The sequence below is a fragment of the Eulemur rufifrons genome, chromosome 24, assembly GCF_041146395.1.
Source record: "Eulemur rufifrons isolate Redbay chromosome 24, OSU_ERuf_1, whole genome shotgun sequence".
Lineage (NCBI taxonomy): Eukaryota > Metazoa > Chordata > Mammalia > Primates > Lemuridae > Eulemur > Eulemur rufifrons.
The window spans coordinates 29,366,565-29,379,266 of NC_091006.1; the positions used below are offsets into that span (position 1 = coordinate 29,366,565).

Here is a 12,702-nt window from a genome sequence, read left to right on the forward strand (position 1 = left end):
GTGAATTTTTTTTTTTTTATCTTATTCTCTTTTCTTTTTTTATATACACAGAGATCCCTTCAATATTCTTTATGTCCAGTTTGTCTGAAGTGAGGTCAGCAAAAGAATTAACGAAAACCTCATTATAAATCACCAGGATTCCTACTGATACTTCAGATTCTATTAGTTTGGACCATATAAGAATACCGTTTGTGAAAGTCAAAATCTTTTGACTATAACAACTGCATAAGGCTTCACTTAATATTTTCAGATATTTTTAAGAATTCTTTAGATGTATTCTAAGTAATTGGAACCTATGAGACTACAAGTTTTACATGTTCATTATTGTATTAAATAAAGAAGCATTTTTAATTTATTTTGGAATTTCAAAACACTGATGTTCAATTATGCGTGTTTGTATGGTGTTCAATTATGTTGTTACAACTCACTACAGACATTACGATGTATTTTCTTTTGCATTTTTATTGATCATTGTTTATTGATTATTCTGACACTCATTAAATTGAGATCATGACAATCTCTAATTCATGGAGTTTATCATGTTTATGATATGTTTATTTACATAAAAACAAAAAATATTTTTACATTATGAAATTTTCTTAGAATATTTTGTTGTAATTATGTACATTGACAAAAGAGTTAATACTCATTCTCTAGCCATCTGAAAAGCCTGTAATATACATTATTTATAAAATCTAGTAGAAGGATATTTTCAAGGATGGACTTTTATGAGTAATCCAGAGCTTTTATTTATCTCAGCTTCTTGGTCCATATTATTATAATCACATATGCACATACATTCAAAAATGTTATAATGTATTAGTATCCTAAAACATTTTCTATTACTAGGAGCTGTCAATAGAACTTGGCTATGGTAAGAACAAATAAATGGGGAGCACTCTAATACAAAACAAATGTTATAAGACTTTGAGTTAAAGAAAAGAAAAAAGTAATTAGTTAAAAATGTATTAGAATAGTTCTTTCATTACACCACCATCTCTGCCCTCCAACTCCTGTCTACTACCACAAAAAGCTGACAGATCTCTTTGATTCTAAATTGACATACAATTTTTTAAATTGATAAAATAGTGATGATTTAAACAGAATTTGACAGTATTGTGTTCAGTAAGGAATGTTTTACTGGAAGCTGTATCATTTATTTATTTTAATTTTGTGTTTCTCACAAATAAGCTGTGTATACCATTAACAGAACTTCTATAAGTATACATTTAATTAAAACAAAGCCCTAAATTATAGTATTTAAGTATTTAAAATGCTTTTATAGCATTTTATTATATTATGCCAAGTTTTTTTTAAGGTTTTTCTTTTTTCTTTTCTGCTAGGAGTTGCAGTACAACATTATTTATATTTGAATAAATGTGCTTTGGAGACAGTCCTGGGCTTGAATCCCAGATCTACCACTTACTAACTCTAATAAACTCTATGAAGCTCTGTTTTCTCATTTATAAAGCAGTGATAATAGTATCTCTCTCAAAGAGTTCTTATTAGCATTTGAAGATATTTAATACATAAGTATATATTACATATAATATATATAATGTATATGTCTGTATCTGTCGATCAATTGATACATATCATATGTTATATGACTAATAAATGGAAGCTATTACTGTTGTGACATGTATAAAGCCAATCCTATTATTTTCTTAAGTGTTTGAAGGTTCAGACTAGGAATACAATTCCCACCTATTAGTTAATATTATCCCAGTAATACAAGGAAGTTGTCTGTTAATAAAAGAAAATGTCAAAATGACAAGCATTCCTGACATTTTAATATTTAATTTTATCTTGTCAGTGGCATTTATGAAAACAAATTAAAGATCCTCATTTATTCCCACAGAACCAGTTACATGAGACTTCCATTTGTTACTGAATATGCTTCATAAGTGACTCAAGGAATCCACACATACATTGTATATTATGTATTCTAAAATGAATCATTGATTAATGTATGCATTATAAGCCACCATTTAAGTATAGGTTAACTCTCTTACAGAGGTAGAAAATTAGTCAAAGATTTTAGATTACTTAATATAGAGAAAATCTACCTAAGAGTTTAGAAGTAAAAGTTAGAATACTAAAATGCTTACTTGTGTCATATGTCTTTGCACATATCCTTCATGAAACTGTAACAAGAAGATAGTACAGAAGATAACAGTATACTGAGTCTTGGTATATTCTCTGCATCTCCTCTAAAAAACAAAGTTGACATGTTATCCACATGTGAAACAAATATTGCTTCAATCCCTAGTGTAGCTGTCATAAAACTGCCACATAAAATACACGTTCTAGATGAAGGCATTAATAAAATTATTTTTTGTGGTATTGTTTGTTGAACTTGAAGGCAAATTTTAACGTATTCATTAAGTAAGTAATGTTGGAAAAGTCACCATTCATAATAGTAACAATTTGATATTTTATAAAGTGTCTTTGACTATATCTTATTACTTATTTCTATTAATATCCCTACATGATTGGAGTTATGTAGATAAATTCAGGGCTAAAATTTCAACCTAGTCTTTTTATTCAAAGCATTTTTCAAGGCTCACAGACTATTATTTTTTCTTTATTCCCCTTAGGCCACTCTCTATATCATTTCTATTAAAGAGTAAGAAATCGGAAAATTGTACTAGTATCAGGGGAAGATGGAAGGTTAAGTCAGCTCCCAAAGTTGGGTTATGAGATTATTGCAACAGGATGAAAGAAAATATTTCCAGTTTTGGTATTACAGAATTTGCGAGAAGCCCCAGGTGGGGGGTGTCAATTGGTGCAATTGCTGAGGACTCTGGCCAAGATTTTCCTTCCTGGACCGCTAGCCCCAAAGCCGGCAGCGGCCTGGGCGCCAAGGGTGAGCCCTAGTATTGTGTTCTTATCAATTGATCAAGACCAACCCACGGGTCCAATTAAACAGTGTCCCCTTTTGCTTAGTTCCAAGGTCCCACAGATTCAGCCCAGTCACACAGAGAAAGTGACTTTTCTCCTTTCTCCCTACCTCCAAGGGTGTAGACTGTCGTGCGGGGCTGGGGAAGGGGTGTTGCCCGAGAATGCCTCACCTTCCAGCCCGGAAAACTTCGCTGGTTTCTCCCCTCCTCCAAGGTGCCGGTCTGCCCTTAGGGGAAGACAAGCAAGTCTGCCGCACAGTTGGAGGAGAAGCTCTGCAGCTGTGTGGAAAGAGGCTTCCCTCTTTACTCCGCCCCTCCCGGGGCGGGGTTAGTCAGGTTGGCGAGAAGGAAGTACAAATAGTGGGCGGGGAGGGTGGAGTTTCGTCAGCTGAGGTAGAAGCTTCCAGGTCAGGGGACAAGCTCCTCTGAGGCCATGACCACCCGGAAAGCAGCCTCTCTCGCTGCTCCACCTTTCCAAGGGCAGAGCTTGGTAGGTGTGGGGTAGAAGTCGCTGGAGGGGGGAGAAAGTCCTCCGAGGCCACGGGGCTGAGCCCCCAAAGCGGCCTCTCTCCTTACTCTGCCCTGCCAAGTGCGGAGCTCAGTAGGCCTGAGGTAGAAGCGGTCAGGCGGGGGGGACGAGCTCCTCGGAAGCCGCGGGGCAACTCGCCCGGAAAGTGGCTTCTCTGGTTACTCCGCCCCTCCAAGAGCAGAGCCTGGTCCGGGTGAGGTGGAAGTGGCCAGGCGGGAAGCTCCTCCTAGACCATGGCTGCGGGGCAACTCACCCCAGAACGCGGCCTTTCTCGTTACTCCGCGCCTCCAAGGATGGGGTTTGGTAGGCCTGAGGTAGAAGCAGGTGACAAGCTCCTTCGAAGCCCTGGGGCAACTCAGCCAGGAAAGCGGCTACTTCAGTTACTTCCCTTACTTCTCCCCTTCAAGGGCAGGGTTTGACCAGCCAGCGCACAAAACACAAGTGGCCGGGGGCGGAAAGTTCAGAAAGGAGCCTCTCTCGCCACTCCGCCCTCCAAGGGAGGAGCCTCGGCAGGGTGAGGTAGAAGCAGGTGGGAAGCTCCTCCAAGGCCGCGGCCGTGGGTGAGACTGAGTTGAGTTGTGTTTTGTTTTGTTTTGTTTTGAGATTTCAGGCCGTGTATTATAAATACTGACGATGAAATATATACTTCCTGCTAATAATTTTTTATAACTTATACATAAAGGTGATAAATATTTATAAACAAATCTGGCATATGAAGACATCTTGAGTTGAAGAATTGATTCTCCTTCAATGTTTTAGGCAGCTATAAAAGAAAAACATAAAAATTCAGTTTTGTTTTACTTTTTAATAAAGGAGTAAAAATGGAGACTTTATAATGCTAGGTATTAAGATGCATGCTTCAGTGTTGTAGGAATAAATGTAATATGTTGTTAAAGTAGAAACATCTTAATAAATTACTTATGTACAAATATTAAAATAATATATGTATTTTTAAAAATCCAAAACTGTGAGCTTTGCTTGTACTTTTCCTTTGGTTTGGAATTCTTTTTTCCCAAAGAGCCACATAAAGCTTACCTTCCATTCTTTTTGCTTTTTGTTCAAATACTTTGTTTTAATCTCCCTTTATAAATTATCACCACTATCACCCTGCATATTATTCCTATGCATATTTTGTTCTTGTGAGACTCATAGCCATTTTACATATTTTAAGTTTATGTGTTTGATGATTGTTCTTATTGGGACAAATATGTAAGCACTATTAAGAACGGATTTTCTGTTTTTTATTTAGTTAGTAAATGAGTTATTATCGCTGTTTATTTTCATACTCTAAATGCCTAAAATTGGGCCTGCTCATGGTAGCACTCAACAAATGTAGAGTTAGTGAATAAATTAATAATGGACAAACTAATGAATCCACAGTGGAAAAGGTTAATTAATTTGACATGGAAAGAAAAAAAATGTTTTCAAGTATGACGTCATAAAATAATATTTGGTAACAGTCTGAGGGAGAATATTTGCAATATCTAAAACTAATATTACATTAACATAATATACATTTAATCCTGAAAAATAAGAAAAGATGGGAAATATATTATGAAAATGTTCAAAGGATATAAGTGGCCAATACATAAAAGATAAACAAGTGTAAGAGATATCTAACAATATTCTTAAAATTATGAACAATATAAATTTAAGCAACACTAACATACCATTTTAGTCTCATAACATTAGAAGAAATAAAGTTTGGTAACACCAGATATCTTCAACAGTGTAGGTATTTGACAACAGTTTTCTTTTTCTGGCTTAAGTAGATAACCTGGAGATAAATTTGGTAGTATCTACTGCCATTAATGGGAATTCTCTACATTCTAGCTATATCAAAATTGTATTTGTATCTTAAAGAAATTTAGTAACAGATCTTTATAGGAAAAGATATTAATATATTTATGACAGTATTGAGAGTGTTGGCAGAAATTGGAATGCGATTTAATTGTCTATTAATATGAGTATGGATACAAAGAAAATGTGCTAGACATAAAAAATGGAATACCGTGAAGCAGTCAAAAACAACTAACCAGATGTACACAGAACAATAACGAGAGTAAAATTTAATTTTGAGTTAAAATATGGTTCATAACACAATGGTGGTTATGGAAATACAATATAATTCACTACTCTACCTTGAGAAGATATTTGTATATCTAAAGCCATACTGCTTTAAATAGACCAAATTAGGTGTTATTGTGTGGAATGGAATGAAAATTGAGTCTGGGAATGATAGAAACCAAATTAAGTTTAAAAATTTATAATTGAGGACTTTGACAGAGACAAATGACAGCGTATGAACTGAGGTTTGGATTAATTCAGGCTTTTGTATCTGGGATCTTACAACTTTTAAAAAGATTATAAATATCTAAGGCAAAGAGAGATAAGCTCATGTTTATAGCGTACGTCTAGAGTGATTTAGGTGGAAACCTACCATGGCTTGAGTATTTGGTCATTGTGGTAGAAGGATCACTACAATGAAAATGAACGTATCAGTACAAATTAGACTTATATGCCAAACTAATCTGAATTAGCTACTTCAATGATCATGGAGCAAAATGCAGATTAGAATTGGCAATGCAATTAGATTGGAATACAAGCACAGCAAATAATAAGTGAGTACAAGTGGTTTGTTTATTACATTTATTTTTAAATAAGAAATACAACATTCATATTTAAGTGCATGTGTTTCTTATTTAGTGTAGCTTCTATGACAGATCTTGGGAAGTTTGTTTATCTCTTGATGAAATTATCACTAATTTTCTAGGTCTGCTATGGTAAAGAATAGACCTTGCAGTTTTGGAACACCACCAAGACACTGCCATTCTCTGGAAAAAGCTGGCCTTCCCTAGGTGAGTTACAATTCCATTTCTAAATTTCCATTCCATCAAGGATACCATTCCCTCCCTGAGTCTTAAAAGTGAGTTGGGGATCATGAAGACCTTAATCGGTAATAATTTTTATTAATATTATTAAGTGGCTATTATGGGAATCAATATTACCAAACACCATAGTAATCAGTTCACACATGATCAACAAAGGAGGTGTCAGAATGGAGAAAAGTGGAGAGACTGACAGAGGAAAAATTATATTTCTATACAACGTAATTATTTTTGTGCAAAATTTGTATATTCATTTATCTGTATATAAAGAGAGCTAGACTCCACATTTCCTCATCTAACATGAAAATTTTTATGTACTTGTATCATTCACACACTACAGAAATATGAAATACTAAGTTTTTAGTCAGGATAACTCTAAAAATTGATCCATTGTAATATTTGAATACTGATGGCTTCAGTCTAAGTTTGTACCACATAAATGTTTTGTATTGCCTGCTTCAAAGTTTTGGGGCTAGAATTTAAAAATTATCATTTAAATATTTGAAATAAAAGATTCTTAGATATGCATGTAAATGGACTATCTGGGGAATGGACACGCTTGAAGCTCTGACTGGGGGTGGGGGTAGGGGGGAATGGGAAATATACATAACCTAAAGTTTTGTACCCCCATAATAAGCTGAAATTAAAAAAAAGAAAGAAAGAAAATTTACTGTACTGGCTCTAATCCCTGCATGGTAGTGACTTCAAGAGCTTATTTTTAGAAATTCTATTTACTCTTTAGTTTGCTGAAATTGTAACCTGATAAATTTAATTAACTTAAATTACCGAAACTTCTGTGATTATTTGAATCTGTGACTTGTATTCAGGCCAATCTTTTAATTTCACAAGTGAGAAAGTAGAGTTTAATTATGATTAGGGATAGGTGAATTCACAAAAAATGATGATGATGAAGATTCGTTTGAACAGAAGTCTTCTGTTTTGATTTATTATTCCATCATAACATGGTAATTCACTCATTTTGATAGCATGGAAAACATAAGTAATGTCTTTCAATTATCCTAACACATAATCATATTTTGAAAGTAGCCAGACCTTTCCACCATTGTCATTCACTCTATTCCTAAGAATTACCTTGGCCAGGGGACACGTGTTGATTTTATTTATATAATTTAATGAGCAATAAAGTAATATTTTGAATTTCTGAAATTCAGATTTCTAATACCAATACAATGAGAAGGAATAAATTGCTGTAGTATTTAATGATTGATGAAATTTTTAAGAGGTACAATTAATAAATTGTAGAGCATAGGTTTTATGTTGTTTTGCAGACAAAAGAATAATCTGCCCTCTTTTTAGACAGCAGTCTTCTTTTAATGATAATAATGATTCATATTGGAGGCTTACTGCCCAGAAAAAGGTGAAAAATAGTCTTCCCAATATACAATATCACCAAAATTATAGGATCAGCCCTCCTTACTAAGGCTGTGCTCTGGTCTATTTTATCGACAAGGCAAATCTAGGTTATAGACAATTAACTGTTTTACTCAAGTTTGCAAAGCAATTGCAAGTACATGCAGCAAACACAAACTAAAAACCTTTGTCTCATAAAGCTGGCAGACTTCCCAGGGATTTCATTCTTTATCCATCCTCTAGAAATTCTTACCACCCAATTGAAATACATATATCATAAACCTTTTTGTTTTACTGATTTGTAGATAAGTTAATGTCTCTCTCTGCTCTTATTTATTGGTTGATACAATGAAGATATTTAAATCTATAATGATGTCATTTAACTTTAAAATGTGTTTTGAGATGAATTTTGCATACAAAATGTTGTAGAAAGTAACATTTTATTGTATTGCATTATGACCAGTCATTAGATTTGGTGAAATGGTTCTTCTTGCTAATGTTTGCATTAAATTAAAAACACTAAATTGAGATAATCATGCATGAATCCTGCATGAGGCATTAACAATAGAAGGTTGGAAACAAAGCTGATATCTATTGCACTATAACTAGTCAAAAGGGAAACTTGCACTGCAACCATTATATGGCACTTTCTGCTCCTCTGGAAATATAAAGAATATTATTTCTATTTTAACTATATTAATGCAGTAAAGTATAATTAAGAAAAATACAAAGGTAGGTAATTACATTCAGGTAAGCTGAAAACCAGTATGTTCTGACAGAATCATTATTTTCAAGTAATGAAAGATGTGTTAACTATGAAGCTGTCTCTGCTGCTTCAACTTTTTAAAAATAAAAAACAAAACAAAGCAAAAGAGTAAGAACAAGCCTAGGGGAACTTTATCCCCAGTATTCTCCTAACAGATACAAATCTACTAATAATGCATTTGCCCTTGGGAGCTTTGCAAAAGCTTACAGTACTTGCTCATGCCAACAGAGTCATTTCATTCATCTGTTACCATTTTTGTTGTTTTCCTGTCTAGTGACTTTTAATAATTGAGATTGTATATTGTGCCCACTCCCTTCTCTGCAAACATTCACCCTTAGCTTCTATGGCACTAGCCATCTGGAACTGTCTGCCCTCTTCTCTTCACATCACTGGAAACCTAATTCACTGTTTGCTAAAGTACAAAACTCCCATTAAGCTCTGTGGGAGTTTAAAGAAAGATGAGTGGTAGATTGAACACTCATGATCTCCTGCCTAGTTTTGAAACACAGCCAAAATATTGTCACTCTTGTGAAAAAGGGATCTGTTTTCCATGTTAGGAATGAGCACATATTTAAAGGAAATATCAAATCAACAATATTAGTTGATCAAACATATTCATCTTTGTCATTTAGAAATATATCCATCTCAGATTTCTCTGAGAAGCAAGAGTTTTCCATTTAAGCAAGAGTCACAATTCTTCCAATCTATAATGGAGGCAGCTGAAAAAGTAGTTCCATGAAAACACCACATCATAGAGTTAAATACTATAAATCACATGCTTCAGATGGGTGCGTTCTTGTAATTTAGCAATCACCATTTTTGTATTGTTTTTCTGGATTCGAGAGAGACACTCTCAAGTAAACTCAAGTAATAGGAGTTTTTATCACTATATACAAATCAATGCTGATAATACAACTTGGTCTTTTGATAACCCAATAGTCAATACAATTGGGAATTAAGGAAAAAAGGGAAGAAATAGAGCTTTCAAAGATTATATATCTTAAAGGGTATTTAGAATTTATGACAGCTTTACTACATCACTCTCTTTTATCCCAGCATAACAATATTCCTTTAGCTATTAATTACTATGACATGAACTCATTTAATTAATTGTGCTCCACAATTTTTTCTCATTCTTTCCCTCTCTCTCTTTCTCTCCCTCTCTCTGTCAGGATTGACCCTAGGATATGAGGGCCCAGGGCAAATATTTTTTCCAAGGTGTGTTTCTGTATCCATGGGCCCATGGAAATGCAATAATTTATCCACAAAAATCTGACTGTCTCAAAAGTTGTTACTGATTTTTACTGGGGAAGAGCACAAATGTTATGTCTTACCCACAGTATTCAGGAAAATATAAATGATTATTTATTTTCTGGTCATGTTATGTTTACCATTTGGAATATTTTTAGCCTAAATGTAGAACAGCACATCTTCCAACTCTCCCTTTTGTGGAAATCTGTAACCACTGCCTGTAACGACTGCACTATATAGAGAGAATAAAAGCTCTTTCAATGTTGATGGCATCACAGTTCTGTCGCTATGTGGGGGAATAGGCAAGGGACTCACAGGCAAAGCAAAAAGAACAGCTCCATTCATTAAAATATATACATCTCTTAGCCAGAACAGCTGAAGATCCTCCTAGGACAGTACAGAATAGATCAGAGGCAAAAGCAAACATCAGTGGAAGGGTCCATTGGTCCTGTAAAACAATGTCCTTGAAAATTATCTGAGGAAAGAGGTGTGACCATCCTCAGAGGATAACCTGAATGAATGTGGATCCTGTGAAGGGAATGAGGTAATTGTACTGAATGTCAAAGGTGGAGGGTGCAGAACAGGCAAAAAGTCCTTCCATCGCCTCTGCTCTGCTCTTCTTGGCAACCATAGAATGGAGCATTGGAATCAGAACACAGATGGGAAGAGCCAATGCACAGGCTCTCACACACAGTACACAACTCAAGTCCAGGGACTGACAGTGGGCTGCTGACAGATAAGTTAATGTCCTCCTTTTTGATCTCTATCTCAGAACACTATGAAACAAAAACATAGGTTGAGGAATCTCTCCCACATTGATGGTCATTTTAAATGAGCATAAGAGTTACTTTCTGTCAGTCTAGAAGAGTGAAGAAAAATACTTTGGGGTGGTGGCTTCAGGCATCTCCTTGCAGCAGCCAATTTTATTGCCTGTTTTCTCTTCATGTACTTTTTTTTTTCTTCATCCAATCTTTGCAGATTGAGAGATTGCAAAGTTCATCTTTAGAAGACTTTATGCCATTGAATTCCATTGAGACTGTCAGTAGTACTGTAGTACAGCTGTTTGTTTTCCTTCTACTTTCACATGGTCTAGCATCAACTGAAGACTGCCCATTTTTTAAAACCTTACTTAGCAATACAGCAATTAATAAAGAAATATTTCTTTTTTAATCAAATATTTACCTAACAAATGTCTTATGAGTATATTCACCAGGACAGAACAAGTATGACAGTAACTGTCATTTTGCTTTCATGTAAAATGTACTCTCAGTCTCACAGCTTGGCATCTGTAGTCTTCCACTGCCTTCTATTTACCTAATTTAGCCAAGCCTAGGTATCAAGAGTTTTCAGTGACTTAGTTCACTTCCAGTATCCTCCAGTATTAGAATATTTTTTGGTTAAAGGTGCAGAGGCATAAATTTAAAAAGATAGCTGACTCATGTATTTCTTGAGGTCCAGAATAAGTTCAGTGTCATCAGAAATATAATTTTTTGCTCCCGACTTTCATTTGTTTTAGCTCGATCATGAGTCATTTGAGGACTTCTGGCAACCGTTGATTTATATCATCCTTATGGTTGGCAAACCTATTGCAAGAAAATTATAACATCTTTGTCCTATGTTTACCACATAATTCTACATATAGAGATTCATCCTCGTATCTTTGAGCATTGGTCCTCGCTGGACCTAATTATGCCAACCTTGAAGACAAAAAAAATATTAATGATAGAGGTGTGCTGTGTGCTATTAATCTTCGTGAACCACACAAATGGATTGGGAGTAAAGAAATGATAGTTCTCAAAAAGAAAATCAGATATCATTTGTGGAAAAATTGGGTGAATATTGGCTTTTTATAGTGACAAATATCCATTTTAAGAACTTAAAATGTCCCATAAGTAATGTGAAAAGCTAAGTAATATACATGAAGATTGAGAATTAGTATAAGCAGTGTAAAAGGTTCTCTAAGTTCTATTCCTTATTTCATTGATGAGTAGTATTGAAAGCGCCTATATTATTTACTGATTGAGTTCCTCAACTTTCTTCAAGAAAAGAGAAATGCAGAGATAATGAAAGGAGAAAAACAGTTTTACATGATTTCAAAGAGTTTGTGAATTAGGTATATAATATACTTATGAACCTTGAAGGGAACTCCTGGAACAGCAACCTGTAAGTCAGTCAAGAGATTCTTAGGACAGGGTTCAGGCCATAGACAGCATTGTCACATATCAAGATTTTGCTATGATACCAACATGACATCCAATCCAATATTCAATAAATAATTTGCTATTAGAAGGATAAAATATTCTAATAAATCAAATAATTTTAGGCGTATGAATTTTTTTGCTCTATAGTAAGTATTTAATAGATTTTTTTCTATTATCATTGATGTTGACTTATGAGCTCTAAACTCAGGCAATATTTTTTCAAGAATAACCTAAGTATAGCAGATGTAGCAGGAGAAGTCCAAAAGCATCAATAATTACAATACTTGGAGAAGAAAAATCTATGTTTTAGATATTGTACCTGCCATCCTTATAGATATTGACTCTTTGAGTACAGGGTCAGCGGAGACCAAGGAATGAATGCATTTTTATCTTTCCAAAAGCATTTCCATGGCACTGGTCTCTAGAGAACCAGGATGCTGAGAGAGAGAGAAGACAAAACAGCAGAAACTTGTGACTTATGAGTTGATAGGAGAAAACATTTCAGAACACCCAGCAATTAATGATAAAAGAACATTATTGTAGAGCTCCTTTGGGATGGAATAGGAAGCCTTCAGAAAGCACTTGATGTGTTTACCTTTATAAGAAAAAAACGTAAAAAGGAAAAACTGGTGACATTTTGATTAGCTGGGAAAAAATTGGTTAGCAGTCATCATACTGTATAAGCATATCTAGCCTCTTCAATATGAACGTATTACTAAGTGTCCATCAATGCTAATAAATTTAAATAAGAGTAACCATGGTGATAAAAGGAGAAAAGTGCATGATGTTATGA

At 34.5% G+C, this 12,702-nt stretch overlaps 1 long non-coding RNA gene across 1 annotated transcript in view; it reads left to right on the forward strand.

Annotated features, from left to right (window-relative positions):
* Positions 1-12,702, forward strand: part of LOC138374599 (uncharacterized) — a 202,577-nt gene that overhangs the window by 29,270 nt on the left and 160,605 nt on the right. Inside the window, exon 3 of the long non-coding RNA XR_011231387.1 lies at positions 6,206-6,290. This is a non-coding gene — a long non-coding RNA (uncharacterized lncRNA). The remainder of the gene's footprint in view (positions 1-6,205; positions 6,291-12,702) is intronic.